General features: G+C 40.5%; 1 long non-coding RNA gene across 9 annotated transcripts in view; it reads right to left on the reverse strand.

Annotated features, from left to right (window-relative positions):
* Window positions 1–8,225: 8,225 nt before the first annotated feature.
* Window positions 8,226–15,904, reverse strand: part of LOC125696829 (uncharacterized) — a 78,641-nt gene continuing 70,962 nt past the window's right edge. For all 9 annotated transcript variants that reach the window (XR_007378554.1, XR_007378552.1, XR_007378557.1 and 6 more), the window contains 2 exons: window positions 10,612–10,830; window positions 8,226–9,660 (listed from right to left, as the gene is read on the reverse strand). This is a non-coding gene — a long non-coding RNA (uncharacterized LOC125696829). The remainder of the gene's footprint in view (window positions 9,661–10,611; window positions 10,831–15,904) is intronic.

Below are 15,904 nucleotides of genomic sequence, written 5' to 3' on the forward strand. Positions count from 1 at the left end.
CATCCTGCAAAACTAGAGCTTCCTTCTGCTTCCATGGGGAAGGGCTAAGTTGTTAACCCCCAACGTGGGGCTTGCCTTCCTGGAGGCAGAAGCCTTGTGCTCAGATGTGCTGGAGCTCAGTCCATCTATCTGTGCCACAGACATGAGTGCAGAAAATGTTTTTGGTGTGAGGGAGGATCTTCTCTTTCAATCCCCTATTATATTGCCCCCACTGGCTATGTTGGGTCTGCAACACTCACCAGAGTCACCATGCAGTTTAAACTGTGTCTCCACATCCAGGGGATGTTCTATGACTGATCTGAGGAAGCAGTGGTCTGAGCACACAGGCTGATGATGTGAATGTTGATGCTTTTTCATGACCGGAAAAAAAAAAAAGAATCTAATAGTTATCTCCTGGTAAAAGAAATCCTAAGGCAGAATCTTCTTCCACTGCTGCATTGCCGTGGTCAGAGAAAAACAGTAAAACAGTGGCATGTAATAGTAATGTATGATATCCATTTCAGTTTGCGAGTGGTGTTGAGAACAGACTAAGGAAAAGAACCCTCATTTCAAAGGGAAAGGAGATGCTGGGTAAGCTGCTGTGTCCTGTTGAGGGGAAATCCAGTTGATGAAGACTTGTAGATGCAGATATGTTGTAGCACCTTTGCTTTTTTCTTGCTGGTGGTGACAACATACAGAGGTGGTTGAGTCTTAACCAGCTTCAAAAGGTCAAAGTCTCTCATTGGTTTTACCATGTTGAGTTTACCTAATGTCACAAGAATCAAAGTAGATGTCTGTTAGGCAAGACTGGTTACTGCTAAGCCAACAAATAACACTGCTTAGTGTTTTGTATCTGCTCCCTGCACCCACAGTGGGAATTCCCTCTTCCCCTGCTTTGCCTCAGCCATGCATGCACAGCCTTCCCCACTGCAGCTCCAACAGCCCTGGAAACACAAAAGAGAGTTTGGAAATAACATGTGTGTAGCATGGAAGGAGGGTTGGAATGTGGGCCAAGCCTAATGTCCACTGGAGTCAGTGGAAGGTGGTCTTTTGGGTCTTGATGGGATTTGGATGGGGCCCTATGTTGAGTCTCCGTCCCGACTATTGGAATAAGCTGTTGGCTCTCAGTCTATGTTTTGCCCACACATATATTCAGACATAAATATTTGAAGATCTTTCCTCCTTTAAATTAATTTTCTGTTTTGTAGTAGATCAATGCAGAGGGAACAAAATGATCCTAGTAAAGATTGTGAAGAGATGGGCGCTGATGGCTTTGATGATGTCTCCAGAAGTTTTTGACTATTGAAAACATCGCATTTCTGTTTAATCTAATGTAATTGGGTTTGGTGGTCTGATCTCATCCCCCATTTGTGCCCATCACAAGGCTGTCACATGTTTCAATAGAATATGAATATTCTTAGGATCACTGAAATTGCCAAATCAGATTATGCCTACAGCAGGTTAACCCACTATCCTGCCCTCTGTTACAGCCAAATACAAGCAGAAAAATCTCCTGGCTTTGGAGCAGTTCTGACTATTTCTTTATCTGCTTAATATATGTGTTTTGTCCTTTCATTTTATTTATATGCTTTATTTATTTAGGAAAGGGCAATGAACATGGTTAAGTAGGCAGAAATGAAAATAGTTTGGCAGCGCTATTTCAGAAGCTCCAGTTAACAGTTTACCCACATTTTGCCTGGCAAGGCATGAGTATCTTTTGAAAAGGAAAACCTCACCAATAACTTATAGAATAAATTGGTGAAAAAAAGATCCTTGGTCCCTGCCAACCTCAACAAACTGGAATATTAATGAAATATGGAACTTTACCTTTTTTACAGAATAAGCTTGACATCCGAATCTGGACACCAAACGTACCAGAACTCCCCTTAGCCCACAGAGATCCTTGTATTATAATAATAGGATCACATTTCAGGTGTGAGTATGTTACACAGCAACAGTTCCTGTTGAGAGCATCTCTCGGCATCCAGCTCAATGATTTAAAAAGAAAAATCCTATGTAGGCCTGATTAATGCAGAGGCCTAGATATACGGGTGGATCTGGAAAGCATCTCATAGTATTTGACAGAGAAGATTCTTTTATTCTGAGGGGATTTGATCATTGTTTATGAAATTATGTGACTAACACAACATCCCTTCAAATGCACTGTTATTTTTATGCTAGCATTACAGCTGCTCTAATAATTTGGATAATACATTTATTTTGGCAATAATTCATCACATTTATTGAGTTCTTATCAACATGTTCATTTATCAATATTCCTTAGGATAATTCTTATCAATATTTTTCCATATTTGTTTTTCTTAAAACATTCCTCAGAATTAAAGTTGCATTCTACTTGTACTGATGCAAAACAAAAGGAGTTGATTGATTTGAAATAGTGACATCATTCTACTCCAGCCTGGGAAGGTTTACACTTGGCTTAAATTTAAGCAGAGCAGCAACCCCACTGCCTTCAAGGAGAGCATGTCCAGGTTAGCATATTCCCATTTAGGATGTGGGCAGAGCCAATACAACATTGATCCCCACACGTAGAGACCTTGGACTTGCGTGAGCATACGTATGTGCTCCTCTTGTTCCCATGCTCATTTCTGTCTCTTCTACATTACTTCCCTCTGAAAACACCACCTCCTTTCCTCAGCTTCTTTTGTTCTTTCACCAAAAAGTGTTCGTTACAATGGAGGAGAAAAGCACAGGAGGATTTGGGCTTCTACACTATGAGTATATGCATATACTTCAGCTTTGAGTTCCCATTAATTGTCTTGAAAGCAATGCATTAATAGGAACAAGCCTGTAGAAGTCTTCTCATTTGCCTGCCTTGAGTCACTTGCTAAGCCCAGCCCCTGCTTCTACCAATGTGAAAAATTGTCACCAGAGATCACTCAGTCAGAGCTAGATGTAAATATATAAGCTCCACTGAAATACAGCAGAAGCTGCACAAAGCCCAGCACACTAACATCTGTCACAGCTACTTCACATTCAGATTTTCAGAAACTTGTGTTATAGCTCAGCCATCACATTTGATTATCCTATCACCTTAAACACCTAAAAAGATTCTGGAGGAATATATCTATCATCTTATAGATACATAAAGTCATGTATTTAAATGGATGTGAGTGCTGCTGGTTGAGCCCTGATCTAACTCGTACCTAAGCATGGGCTAAACTTCATCATATGAGCAAACCCAGCATTGAGAGCAGGGCTTACAAATGCTGTTTTGTACCTCTGAAAATACATCTGGCTTAAAAATATCATCAGTTGAACCAGCATGGCACAATGCAAAGTACATCAGTCCACTGACAGAGAGCCTGATGTAGGGAGAATGTATGCAGAGCATTGCTTTTAGTGAGCACGGTGGCCGTCAGAAGGGTTAATGCCTGTATGGGAACAGCTGAATCACGTCCCGAACCTCTCTGATTGACCACCTGAGGCAAGCAATGAGTCAGCCAGGAGTACAGGTGAAGGCAATTCACCCGTGCTGCCAAAAGGAGTGGAGCCTGGCTGCACCTCTCCTAGACCCATTTAAGAGCTGACTACCAGTGGGGAAGGATCTCTTCTGGAGATCCCTCCTTTGGAGTTTCCCAATGAGCCTAGGATATGGGTAAGCATTGTATCTATTCTCCTTTGGTATAACAAGTGCTTAGCCAAACTCTTTGTTTCATAATTATAACTCTGTGCATTCATTGATTTTTACAGTGCCATTTGTAACGCTCAAATATACCCATGTTCATTTTAGCCTTTGCTTGTGTCACCTCTCTGTGTTGATGCCATGTCATGAGATGTGTGGCTCTTCATTGGCCTCAAAGAGATGCAGCAGCAGGGAACAGAGCTGAGATATGGGAGCAAATAACAAGCTATGCTCATCGATAAAATAAAGAAAACACACTTAGCATTTACAGTTTCTTCAGTCATCAGCTACATAAAAGGAGTTTTGAAAAAAGAAGCCTAAATGCATATTTAACCAATTGACCAGAATGGCACTGAAGGAATTTTAACATATTTTGAAAAACTGCCTAAATACATATTTACCCAATAGACTGGAACAGCTCCTTCAGAGTCTCTCTGGTCTCTTGGGTACGTAATACATGTTTTTAAAAACTGCCTGACTATATATTTACCCAATAGACCAGAACAGCTATTAAGTAAATAATACACATTATATAACTATGTCAATGATTTTTTTGTGTGTGTGGCTTTTTAACAATGATATTTTAAACAAATGCAAAGAAGATGAAGAGGTAAATGTAGGGTATTTACTAAGATGGCAAAAGGCCATGAATGTGAAGTTAGCATATGTATGTCACATGACAGCAAATATCTTCAGCTGCTAGTGTGCTATTGTGTGTGTTTTTAAAGTACAAGGTATTGTCAAGTACATCAGAGCCTGAGGTGCTTAATATAGAAGATAGAGCAGCAGTTGGGAGTTGGAAAGGTCTGGCAGGAGAGAGGGAGAGGGGAAAAAAAGGAAGATATGAATCATAAATTCCAAGGAAGGACGGGTAAATCAAGCAGTTAATTTTGAGGAAGCCTAAAGATAGCACATGAAACACTGAAAATATACATTTGAAGAAAAAAGAAAAAAAAAAAAAAAGAGGAGGAAAAAATCCCAGCATCATAGCATATGAGACCTGTGTACCCCAGTACTGTATGCAGGAGGACTGTCTCACTGAGTACGGATGGTCTCCCCCACTTCGTAATCATCTTCAATTTGTTCAATTTGTTGACCCTTTAAAGGGTGTGAGACTGACAAAAGTTTCTGGGATGACTTTTCGTTAATTCTCCGTACACTTCTGAAAACATTAAAATAATTGCAATTGATCACATATTCTGATTGTGATTCTTTTTATTTCCCCAGTGAAATAATTTATTCCCGAATATAAACATGAACATTTTAGTGATTTCTTTTGGATCTGACCACGTTTTGAACTGTTTTGATATCACAGAGGAGTGAATCTGTCTTGCTCCCACTCTGTCCCCCTGCACAGTGAGGGGAAAAGCAGCAGAAATTTTCAGAGAGAAATAACATTATTTGAAAGCAAGGCACTCACTTCTGCATTGAAGAAACACGCTCGCTTCTGTACTTAATTTTTCTTTTTTTCTTTTCTTTTTTTCAAGTTCAAAAGTTCTGAGCAAAGAGGCAGTAAGGAGGGCTTCCTACACTTTGCACAGAACTCCAGGTTGGCAAAGGATGAAAAATGGCCAGGAAATGGTGGAAAGCAGTGAAGCCAACTTTTATTACAGGCATATTTTTTCCATACACAAAGATTCTACTTCCTGGCCAGGCCACGTTTCTCACTGAAATCTCTCTGCCATCATACGCATTGAAAATATTGTGTTCCCTGGTTGGTCAGCAGACACAGATTTGTTGGCACCAGACATGACATAGTCTGGGTTGGGTACCTGAGGTCCCACAGTGATGCTGGATTGATGCTCTCCCTGGCTCTAGGCAGTGGTAAAGAAAACTCAGCAGTGAACGAGGTGCTCTGGGGCACTTTACCTTTATTTCTGCTTCAACTTTGATAGCCAGGCCCATAAAAGAAGTTCATAACATCACCGCGACTCATCAGTTCAGTATCACTGGCAGTGCAGTCAGCAAGAGGTTTTTGGCTATTTCGCTATTTTACCTCATTAAACCCTTAACTACATCAGCCAAAGCTCACCTCTTCATTTATTTAATGAGCTACTGAGTGTTATTAATAACATAACCCTGGACAGCAAGCGGCAGCTCTTAGCCAGGAGCCCGCTGGCTGTGCTGACCCTGTGGCTTTCCCAGAGGACTGAGACCCTTCTCATGCTTCATTCCACCACTGCAGGCTGCCTGGTTTGACCACATGTCCTCCTGCACATCCCCTGCTGGTAACATTTTCCCCCCCCCGCACACAAACATCTTGGGATTGGACAAACAGAACACCAGATAAAGATCCAAACCCACTTTCTGTTTTCTACAGAGCCCATTATTTCATATTTGCTACTAAACAACCATCAGATAATATATTTTTTTTAACTTACTACCAAATTCATCCAGGCTTTGACTCAGATGGGTATAAGCATCAATATCCTGTTACTATCCCTATACTTTACAGCTCTCATTTCCTGAGTGCTGTTAAGTGAAAATCTGCCGCACTAGAGACAGTAACATGAAGGTAGCATTAATCAGTGCATCTGTCATCTCTGTAAAGTTTAGAATAAACGTATATTTACATCTATATCTCACTATTTGTTTTTAAAATCAGGCATTACTTTTGTTGCATCATTTCCAAACTCACTATTCAGTATTTAGCAGCCTTCCTGCAAGACACAAAATCCATTGTGCAATAATTTCTAGCAGACTGCAGGAGTGTAGAAGTAGACAGTGCTTCCTTCAAAAAATGGAATCATCTTTCGCAGATGTAGATGTGTACTTGTTATGCCAAGATGAGACAGATGTGGCTCTATTCACTCAGGGACAGGTGCGGAGGAAGAAGAGATAAAACATTTGTAGAAAGTGTAAGCAACTGCATTGCTGTTGTTAAATAAATAAACATTCTGCCAAAAAAAAAAAAAAAAAAAAAAAAAAAAAAAAGCTTATTTGCTTATTTTTTCCAGAATGTTTATTTTAAGCTGCAACTTAGCTGTGATTTATTCAGATTTCTGTTCCTGCATTGATTTAGATTTATAATATGCGTTCTATATAAAAACATCTGTTTGTATGTAACTGGGGGAAGGTACCTTGGCACACATCAAGAGCACATACGCACATGCATACACGCAGCTAGTGTGTAGAAAATGGACATAGAGGTACAGGCATAAAGGTGAAGGGTGGAAAAATATCTTCATTAATTTAATGAGCCTCTGTGCATGTGTGCGAAGGGCTGGGAGAGAGAAGAGAAGCAGATGCTGGTGTTGTCTCCTGTGGATTAAGCCAGTTCAAGCTGTGGATTGCAGGACTGAAGTTGGTAACTGTCGAAGAGCCTCGCTGGCCTTTGACCAAATGGACACAAAGCTCTGTACAGAGTCTTCCTCACTTACCCCATGGGAAATGTGTGCAACGGTTTGGAGCGCATGAAAGAGCTTGAAAAAAAAGATAAAACTTTTATCGAAGTTGGCTCCTGTTATCAGTCCAGGAGTGGCTGGGGAAGAGAGAGTGGCAGGCAAATTGCTGGGGCTGAGGCTTGAGCTCAGCAGAGAGAGGAGGTAACTCAGTTGTTGATTCACTTGTTAAATATATTGCTGCTTAAGTATATTGGTTACTTGTGGGTTTTTTGTTTTTGTTATTGTTTCTTTGGTTCTTTTTTTTTTTATGTGTTTTCATTGATGTTGTTATTTCTTATTGGCCTTCAGTCCAGCTCTCTGCAAATTTGCCATGGAAAGAGCTACACATCACAGTCTTGTCCTCCAACCATAATAAATCCCTCTGTATGGGTGTAGACAGCAAATGCTACCATGGGTCCCTTGAAGAATCCTATATTTTCTTTATCTTTGAATGGTGGGATTAGATGATGTTTATGGTCACTTCCAATGCAAGCCATTCTAGAATTCTGTGATCTTGGAGTCATCAATGAGGGTTTTGTGATGAATGGAAGAGCCTAACATTAGGTCAGCAGGATGGAGAGACTTGGTGCAGTTGGGGAGATTTTTGTCCGGGGCTTTTGCTGCATCACTTTGGAGAGCCTGGGCATATGTATTGCCTGCAAAATTGTTCTTAAAGATAGTGATTGCTAAGGTCTGCTTTGCCTATTTGGTGACCAGCTTTATGCTCATTTGTGGCCAGATTTGTTAGAGAGGCAGCTTATAGTGTGCCAAGGACCTTGTTCCTCCCAGGAACAGCAAGTGAGAATGTATGCCGATGAAAAGAGAGGTGTGCCACAAAGCCTGGATGGAGTTGGATTGCTTTTCTTTGAAATATGTAAGCGAGCCAGGGGAGGGAGGAGAGCAGGGATGATAAAGATGGTGATGGAAGGAGGAGTGAGGATCTGCGGCTGTGAGGAGAACCAGGAGGAGCGGAGCAAAAGAGAAGGATGGTGTGATTTGCAGGGGGGGGGAAGAAAGAAAGAAAAAAAACAAAACAATTAAACATTAATTATGGCTCCAAAACAGGAATCAGGATGGGAAACAGCAGCTGGGTGAGAGAAGGAAGATGGAAGAGATGATTTCTCATTTAAAATACATTTCTTCAATCATAACACTGCAGGAAAGTGGGAATTTGCAGCTGGGCACAGAATTGTGGTCAGAGGGAAGGGAATGAGCCCTGGGCACCAGACAGCACTGTGTGCACAGAGCAGGGAGAACTGTGTGGGGTGGGGGGCAGGGCAAAAGATGCCCGTGTCCCACTTCCATGCAGCACAACTGCAAAAGGGTTTGTTTCTGTGTCAGAGTTCGGAGCAGGAAGCACGTCTGTAAGTAAAGTCAAGTGACTTTTCTATTTCTACAGGCTTATCAGTTTAAAGGTCTCTCCCTCCTCTTTTTTCTCCTTATTTCTCAGCAAGAAGCGACAAAAGAGAAATAGCAAGTTTGTTCACCATCTGAGATTTTTTTCATCCTAGCTGTTACAGCTTGACCAATGAATCCAGCTTAACAAAAATATTTCCCTTTGGAGGATGAACATTCAAAGACTTCACTGGTCTACATCCAAAAGTGAGATGCTACTTTGAATGCCAAGGATTGTACAAAAAAAAACCCAGTTACAGAGGGCATAATATTAATTCTCATGAGGTCTTGAGGAGCAGCAGTCACATACTGCTCAGTGAGACTCAGTGAAATTTCTCTTTTTGCATATTTCCATCACTACATGTATGGGTCTTCCATGTATGTTAGCAGGAGTAGGGGAAAGCAGACTTTGTGTTTGCTCCCCAGGGAAGCTGGACATGCAAAGTGTGTTGCAATGATACTATTACTTCCTGTACATTTATATTTTCTACACCCAAGCACTGATTTGCTCCTTATTTAAGCAACATTTTCTTGATAAATTAAAAAAGCAGCAATAGCCATTACTGCAGGCTATATACAGCCTCTAATATCACTTAAGCATATTACAGAATATAATATCTGGTACTTAACGACTAACTTGCATATGAAAGCTCACATAATGTCTCATAAAACCCTTAAAATGGCTTCAGTTTAAGAGTCTCTTTAAAAAAAAAACACCTTCAGGGAATATTGTAAATGAAGTAGCACTCCAGCCTTAGAAAAAAAAAAAAATCACACACTTGCAGAAATTTTTAATATAAATTGAACACATTAAAAATTAATTTTGCATGACCATTTCGCATTGCAGTGCCAATGCATAGTTAAGATAAGGCCTTAACTCTTCTTTGTTTAAAGTAACATGGAAATGTGTCTTTCTCTTCGTTATCTGTCCGTAATTAAAATTTTCATTAATCAGAAATTGGAACCCCATCCTCTGTAATGACAGCCCTGGCTGGAGATCAATGAGACCCTACCTGTTTCACTGAGGAAACTTGGTGTAAACTTTTAGCAAGCTCATTAAAAAAAGGCATGACCTTACAATTAGATATGGCTGTGCAGAGCTGCATGCATGTTTATGTCTTACGTTAGTCAGGGAAAAGAATTTTGTTTGCTGGTCTGTTTTGTGACACTTTGCTCACAGAAAATTTGTAGATTCTCCAGTGATGTCAATCGTCATCTTTGTAGACTCATCTGACAGAAGTGCTGGCATCAAGGATGCTATAGCAAGAAACAGTTTGAAGATAATTAGGGAAGTATATACAGAAGAGGCCTTTACCAGTTTTCCTCTTCTGCAATTTTTTGGTTAGACTCATGGCCGTGGTTTTATGATGAGGAGCTCCCCTGCCAGGTGTGCTGAGCTCTGTGCTCCATACAAGCGATGACTGCTCTTAATGGCTGAGAAACACCCTAATCTTTGAGATGTCACTGTGTCACAGCAGGCAACAGAAGGTTCCCTGGTCAGACTTTGTTGAGAGATTTGCTTCTTTTAATACGCAAAAAGTATGATAACTTACTCCTTTCTTATGTTATTTACCCGTTGGACTTACATAAGTTTATAACCACATACTGAAAGCTTGTTATGTGTATAAACACTTCCGAATATTACAAAATTATAATTCCTGACATTCGTCTATGTCAGGGATTAAAATCTTCACAATGTTCAGTAATTCCATTGGAGATGTAGAAGCAGAATAATTTGCGATGTGGATTTCATCACTACTATGGCTTCATCACTCCTATGGGTTTCTTGGGTCAATAGCGCATTTATATATTTCTTTGCAAGTTAAAATACAGTATTTAGTTCAAACACAGAATCCTTAAGGCTGGAAAAGACCTCTAAGCTCCGAAGTCCAAGTCCAGCCAGCCCCACCATGTCCACTGACAACGTCCCTCAGTCCCACGTCTCCACAATTCTTGAACACCTCCAGGAATGGGGAATCTGCCACCTCCTTGGGCTGGCTGTGCCAGTGTCCAACTACTCTTTTAGAGAATAAACATTTCCCACTATCCAAATTTCACTCTGCTAGTGGATGCGCCTTCAGAAGAAGTGCACAATAGAAGTGCTTCCTCTTCCCCTCCCCAGTTGCGTTTTTACTTCATGTGTTTTAAATGCCTATAGGTTATGAGAACCTAAGAGGTAGAGTGATAATGCTGGTGGGCCATCCTCACCTCATCATAGCTACATGGTCCAACACCTGGGACACAGGGTGCTGAAAGATTCTGTGGTTTTAATTGACCTCTTCATCAAACATACCCATCTACTCTCAGGGCTGATTTCAGGTTGGATGTGCATGTACATCTGTGGCAGTTCTGCAGATACGTGGCAGAAAGTTCAGTGTGAAAATCGTCACGTTGTTCTTTATGGGAAAGATTCTTTCTACTGTAACACTGCAAGAGAATAAAAAGAAATTATCTTTCACTACAAGTCAATTTGTGGGACATAATGGCACAATTTAGAAAGGAATATTGCAGACAGTAAGACCACTTGGATTAGAAGTCTTGAATCAGTTTGCAGGGCTATATATTTCTATAGCGTTGTGTTTTGTTGTGTGGGGAATTTAATAAGAGATGTAAATCTAAAAAGCATGATGGTATTTCCATAAAATATAAAAGATTCATGTATTATAAATAGATACGATAAATAAATAATTTATGTGAACGTATATCTGTGTGATTGTGTGTAGGTAGGCACACATTCACTTTTCTTTTTGAACTAATTAGTAGCGAAGTCATCTATTGTGCATTGCCCTGTGACCTGTGCAAGAGCTTTAATGGCATTTCCTGCAAAGAGCTGAAGGTAGAGCCTGTTTTGTGCTGAGCTATGGCAGCTCTAACTCATTCAGGTGGGGAATACAAGAAGCCACGAGCAGAACAAAGCTATCCAAAGTGCCGAGGCAGCCCTCAGTACCACAGTGGCAAACCTGAGCCCTGGGCATGACACAGGGGATTGCATAGGCTCCTAACATCACCATTCTAGCAATCTGCTGCACGTTCCTCTGCATCTTTCAGCAGCACCATGACAACGTTTTTGCTGCTCTGATTGACAATGTTCTGCACGGTGTGCCAGCTCCCCAAGAGCACGTGCACTGCTCATTAGGATTAAGTCACACAAACTATCTGGTAGGCACTTAAGGCTATGGATTTCTCCTTGGTAACCTGTTCATCTAAAGATATCCGGCTATACAGCCTCCTATTTTTAGGATAGGTGGGACTCATCTAAATAAAGGCATGAGCAAAACAAAATTGGAGGAGGGCTCCAGAACATTAGAGAAAAATCCTGTGTGACTTCAGTTATGTTATTAACTTTTCCACTTTTGCTGCAGAAGTTGTTTCTGTCAATATTTTACTTTAGCTGTGCTGGATGGGAGGAAGGAGCAGGGTCCAAGCAGATGGCTGTCAGCAAACTGATGACGGCAGTTGAGAATTAGTGTCCAAATACAGTATTTAAAACTTGCTACAGTACATAGTTCCCTGCGTACGCATGCCAAAATAAATCTGGTTTGGAGAACCTTTCAGGATCTTTATTTTATTTTTATTTGGAGCTTATTCTATTAAGAACAACTAAGCAGCAGCATACCTTTGCCTCGCAGTATCTAATATCCGTCATATATTAGATACAGAACCAGACGAACCAGAAAGCCCTCCCCAGCATTTCCTCACTCCAGCTATTGACTATTTAAGCATCTCTAAGTGTTACGATGAATGATAATTGAGCAATTGTATTAATTTGCACCTGTTCCCCCCCACCCCCCCCATGCACAGCACTGTTAAAGCCTCTCCTTGTGCCTGCTGCTTTTTTTCTTCCTCCAGGCAGCCCTCCTGTATTAAGGGATGGGTACCATCACTCTAGGAATATCTGACTTAAAATTTCCAGGATGCTGAGCAGAAAAGTTCCAGCACCTGAAGCACCTCTGCTTTTAGCAGATGAGTGCTGCAAAAGGCAGTGGCTATTTAGCTTTGGGTCTGCATGTGACTAATATGTTGTTGTAGATACCTGGCTGCAGTGAGGTCAGAGCAGGGGCAAGCTGTCTCTTCTGCAGTGAATTAGAGGCTTACATTCATTATCTTCCAATACCTCATTAAAACAGCTTTAATGTGGTGAACAGTTGATGGTAGACAAAAGCTTTAATCTTGTGAATATCAAACACACCTGTGTTACATTTCCTCTTGCGAGCAGTTAGCAGAAACAGGTTAACAAGCTATTTTAACTCCTTAATCTGCTGAATTTGCGTGGAAACCAGACTTTCACCAGTCACCTGAGTTTGAACTCAAAAAAAAAAAAAAAAAAAAGCAGCCCTCTAACACCCCTAATTTATCAAGCTCTTTTTTCAGACTCTGACTGCTCTAGACACTTTTAATCATCTGTTTAATTTTGCACCTTTTTTTTTATCCTGATATATTATATGCAGGTTATACTTAAGGCCCAGATTTGCCCTATTTTTCTTCCTCATCTGACCTAGATTCAAATTTACACACTGTGAAATAGCTAATAAATCCCCATTAAGGTTGTAAAAGGTGAAGGTTCAACCAATGTGCAAGTCATCAAGTTCTAATGTAAAACTGAATGAGCCTTGATATTAGCAGCAGCCTCAAAAAGTGAGGCTGAAAGGCTCTACAGGTTTCCAGCTTTTTTTATGGGAGGCCATGCTTAAATCACCTAATCCGAGACAGCTCTGCTAAGCCCATACAACAACAGTGACAACAACAGACCTCAATAACAGCGAGGAAAAAAATAACGGCCTTCTCCAAACATGGGATGCTGGTGATTTTAATTTGTACCACCAACACACTTTTTATTTCCCAGGCATTCCATATATTTTACTGCAAGTAAATACAGTTCAATAAATATTTCCTAATAAATACTACAACCTCTAAATACAAACATTCATGTGAAGCCGTCATAAAACTTTTCTTTTGTGTATCAATCCATGTTTCTAAGGCAGAGGTGTTTTTAGTCTGCTGTTGGAGGCTCAGAAAAGTACTTTGTCAGTCCAACTTTTTCGTCTTACTAGCCATAGAAAGTATTACAATGATTTACAGAGACATGCTGAAAGTAAATTATGTTGTAAACGCCTGTCCCTAGGGTCGACAAAGAATCACAGGGAAAAAATGCAAAAAGTTTGAAATTCCCAACAGCAAAGGTTGACAGGAAAATATGGTGTTGTTTTTCTATGAGTAAAAGTAACTTTTATGTTGTGTTTTCCCATGAGAAATTATAAACTTTCAAAGGAATTTTAGTCTCTTGTATGCACACATAAGAGCAATTTATCTGGTACTGCCCCAGTGAAAACACTGTTAAGACTTTAAAGCTGTTAGAACTATGGCTGAACTTCATCTAGACTGCTACTACTTATTTGTTCTTGCTGCCTCTTCTTGTCAAAACATTTACTCAGACTTCGAAGAGTTGCAAGTTGGCAACGTGTTAATAATATTAGAATGCATTTGTGTCGGCCATGTGGCTGCAATATTTGAGTAAATTCATCACTTATTTAATGAATAATGAATTCACGAGAGTAGCTATGGAGACATAGAACCATATGTAGTAAATTAAATGGGAACTTGTCAACGTACAGTAACAGCGAATGTCACCAAAGTAGTTTTGTCTGTTTTATAGCAGTAGTGATGCACTTACATTGAGATTGGTGTGTGTACTTTCCTTACTACGTATAGTTCAGTCACATTTTTTTCACACCTAAGTTGTAACAGTGATTTCCAACAGGTGTGACGACAAAGTGAGAATTTACACAAGTTTCTCTTTGGTAGCAAAGGTGGAAGAATTTCAAGATATTCAGCCTGCAAGTACTTAACATTTTGAAAAGATAGTTACAGAACTGCAGAGGTTTGCTTATTATTATTATTATTTATAAGTCACAAAAGAGGTGAATGAAAATTACTCAGATTAGTTCTCAGCTGCCCTAGTGGAAACTCCAGACATCAAGGACGACTTCCAAGACAATCAGGAGGGAAAAAAATCAGGCCTAAAGAATAGCAACAGCTCTTCAGGAAATTAATAGGAAATTATGAAAATAGGGTGGTGAATAATTTCGGAAAGTTGGGCCCACATTTATGTTAGTATTCAGAGCTGTTAGCAGCTTTTTGGACATCAAGTCAGGTCTCACTGGTGCTGTGTGCCCCATTTGCAGTGTTCAGTGGTTAGCGGTACATCTAAGAGTTGGAGGGAGTTTCCAGTTGGGGAGTTAAGGAGGTATTTCAGGTTGGCTGATCTTTAGCTTCCAACTCTGACCTGTATCTAAAGATCTTAGAGAATCCGTATTCATAGGCTCCACCAACAAAGTGGTGAGAAAAACATGATGTGTAACTAGACTAGAGCTGTAGGTTTGGAGCTGTGTAATGCTAGCAAGCATACCATATTTGTGTGCATGGTTAAGTTTTAATAACCTGGAAAATATGTATGGTGCAACCCAAGTAGCTGTAGAATTTGAGATCTTGCAGAGTTGACCAGGCAACTTCATATTCTGTGCTGACGTTCTACTTTTGGTGTAGAAAGAGAGAACTTCCTGATGATCTAGCCAGAGGCTGTTCGTGTTTATAAGAGGCATAGCTTCATTGCAATCAGAAAGAATAAAAAGCATCATATTACCATATAAAACACAGAACTCCACTCCTGATGTCCCCAAGGCAGGACAGAAAATAGTCTTTAAAAAACAAAAGCAGAGCTCACATAGGCTGGAAATATCTTCATTTTAAATTTATTAGAATCACAGAATGGCCTGGGTTGAAAAGCACCACAATGCTCATCCAGCTCCAACCCCCTGCTGTGTGCAAGGCTGCCAACCAGCAGACCAGGCTGCCCAGAGCCACATCCAGCCTGGCCTTGAATGCCTGCAGGGATGGGGCATCCACAGCCTCCTTGGGCAACCTGTTCCAGTGCCTCACCACCTTCTGTGTGAAAAACTTCCTCCTAATATTCAACCGAAACCTCCCCTGTCTCAATTTAAAACCGTTCCCCTTTGTCCTGTCACTATCCATCCTCATAAACAGCTGTAAGAAGCTGTTAGAAGACTACTACAAGCAGCAAGTATCTAGCTTGTAATGTATTCTGCTTAGGACATCCTTGAGGCTGCAGAAATTTTAAATGCTCTAAAAACCCAGAGACGTTTCAAGCCATAGAGAGTTCCAATCTAGTCTCTTTTCAGGCATAAGATTCTCCAACAAGTAGTTCCTGAAGAGCTAGTCTTTGCCACTGAGCCCAGTGACACTGCTGTCATAACTGTGTTATCCACCCACTGCCCCTCTGTGCACAGTAACCCAGACCTCATTCTCCTAAAGACACAAGTCAGACAATGGATCCATTTTTACAGACAGCTCCTGGGATCTTCCTCCTTAGATTCATTACAATGTAATCTCAAGAACCCATGTCACACCTACAAAACTTTCCCTTTATTTTTTCAGCTGTTGAGTTGTGTTACATCTCCTCATGTCACGTCACGTTGAATAGCAT

The sequence above is a fragment of the Lagopus muta genome, chromosome 8 (genome assembly GCF_023343835.1).
Source record: "Lagopus muta isolate bLagMut1 chromosome 8, bLagMut1 primary, whole genome shotgun sequence".
Classification (NCBI taxonomy): domain Eukaryota; kingdom Metazoa; phylum Chordata; class Aves; order Galliformes; family Phasianidae; genus Lagopus; species Lagopus muta.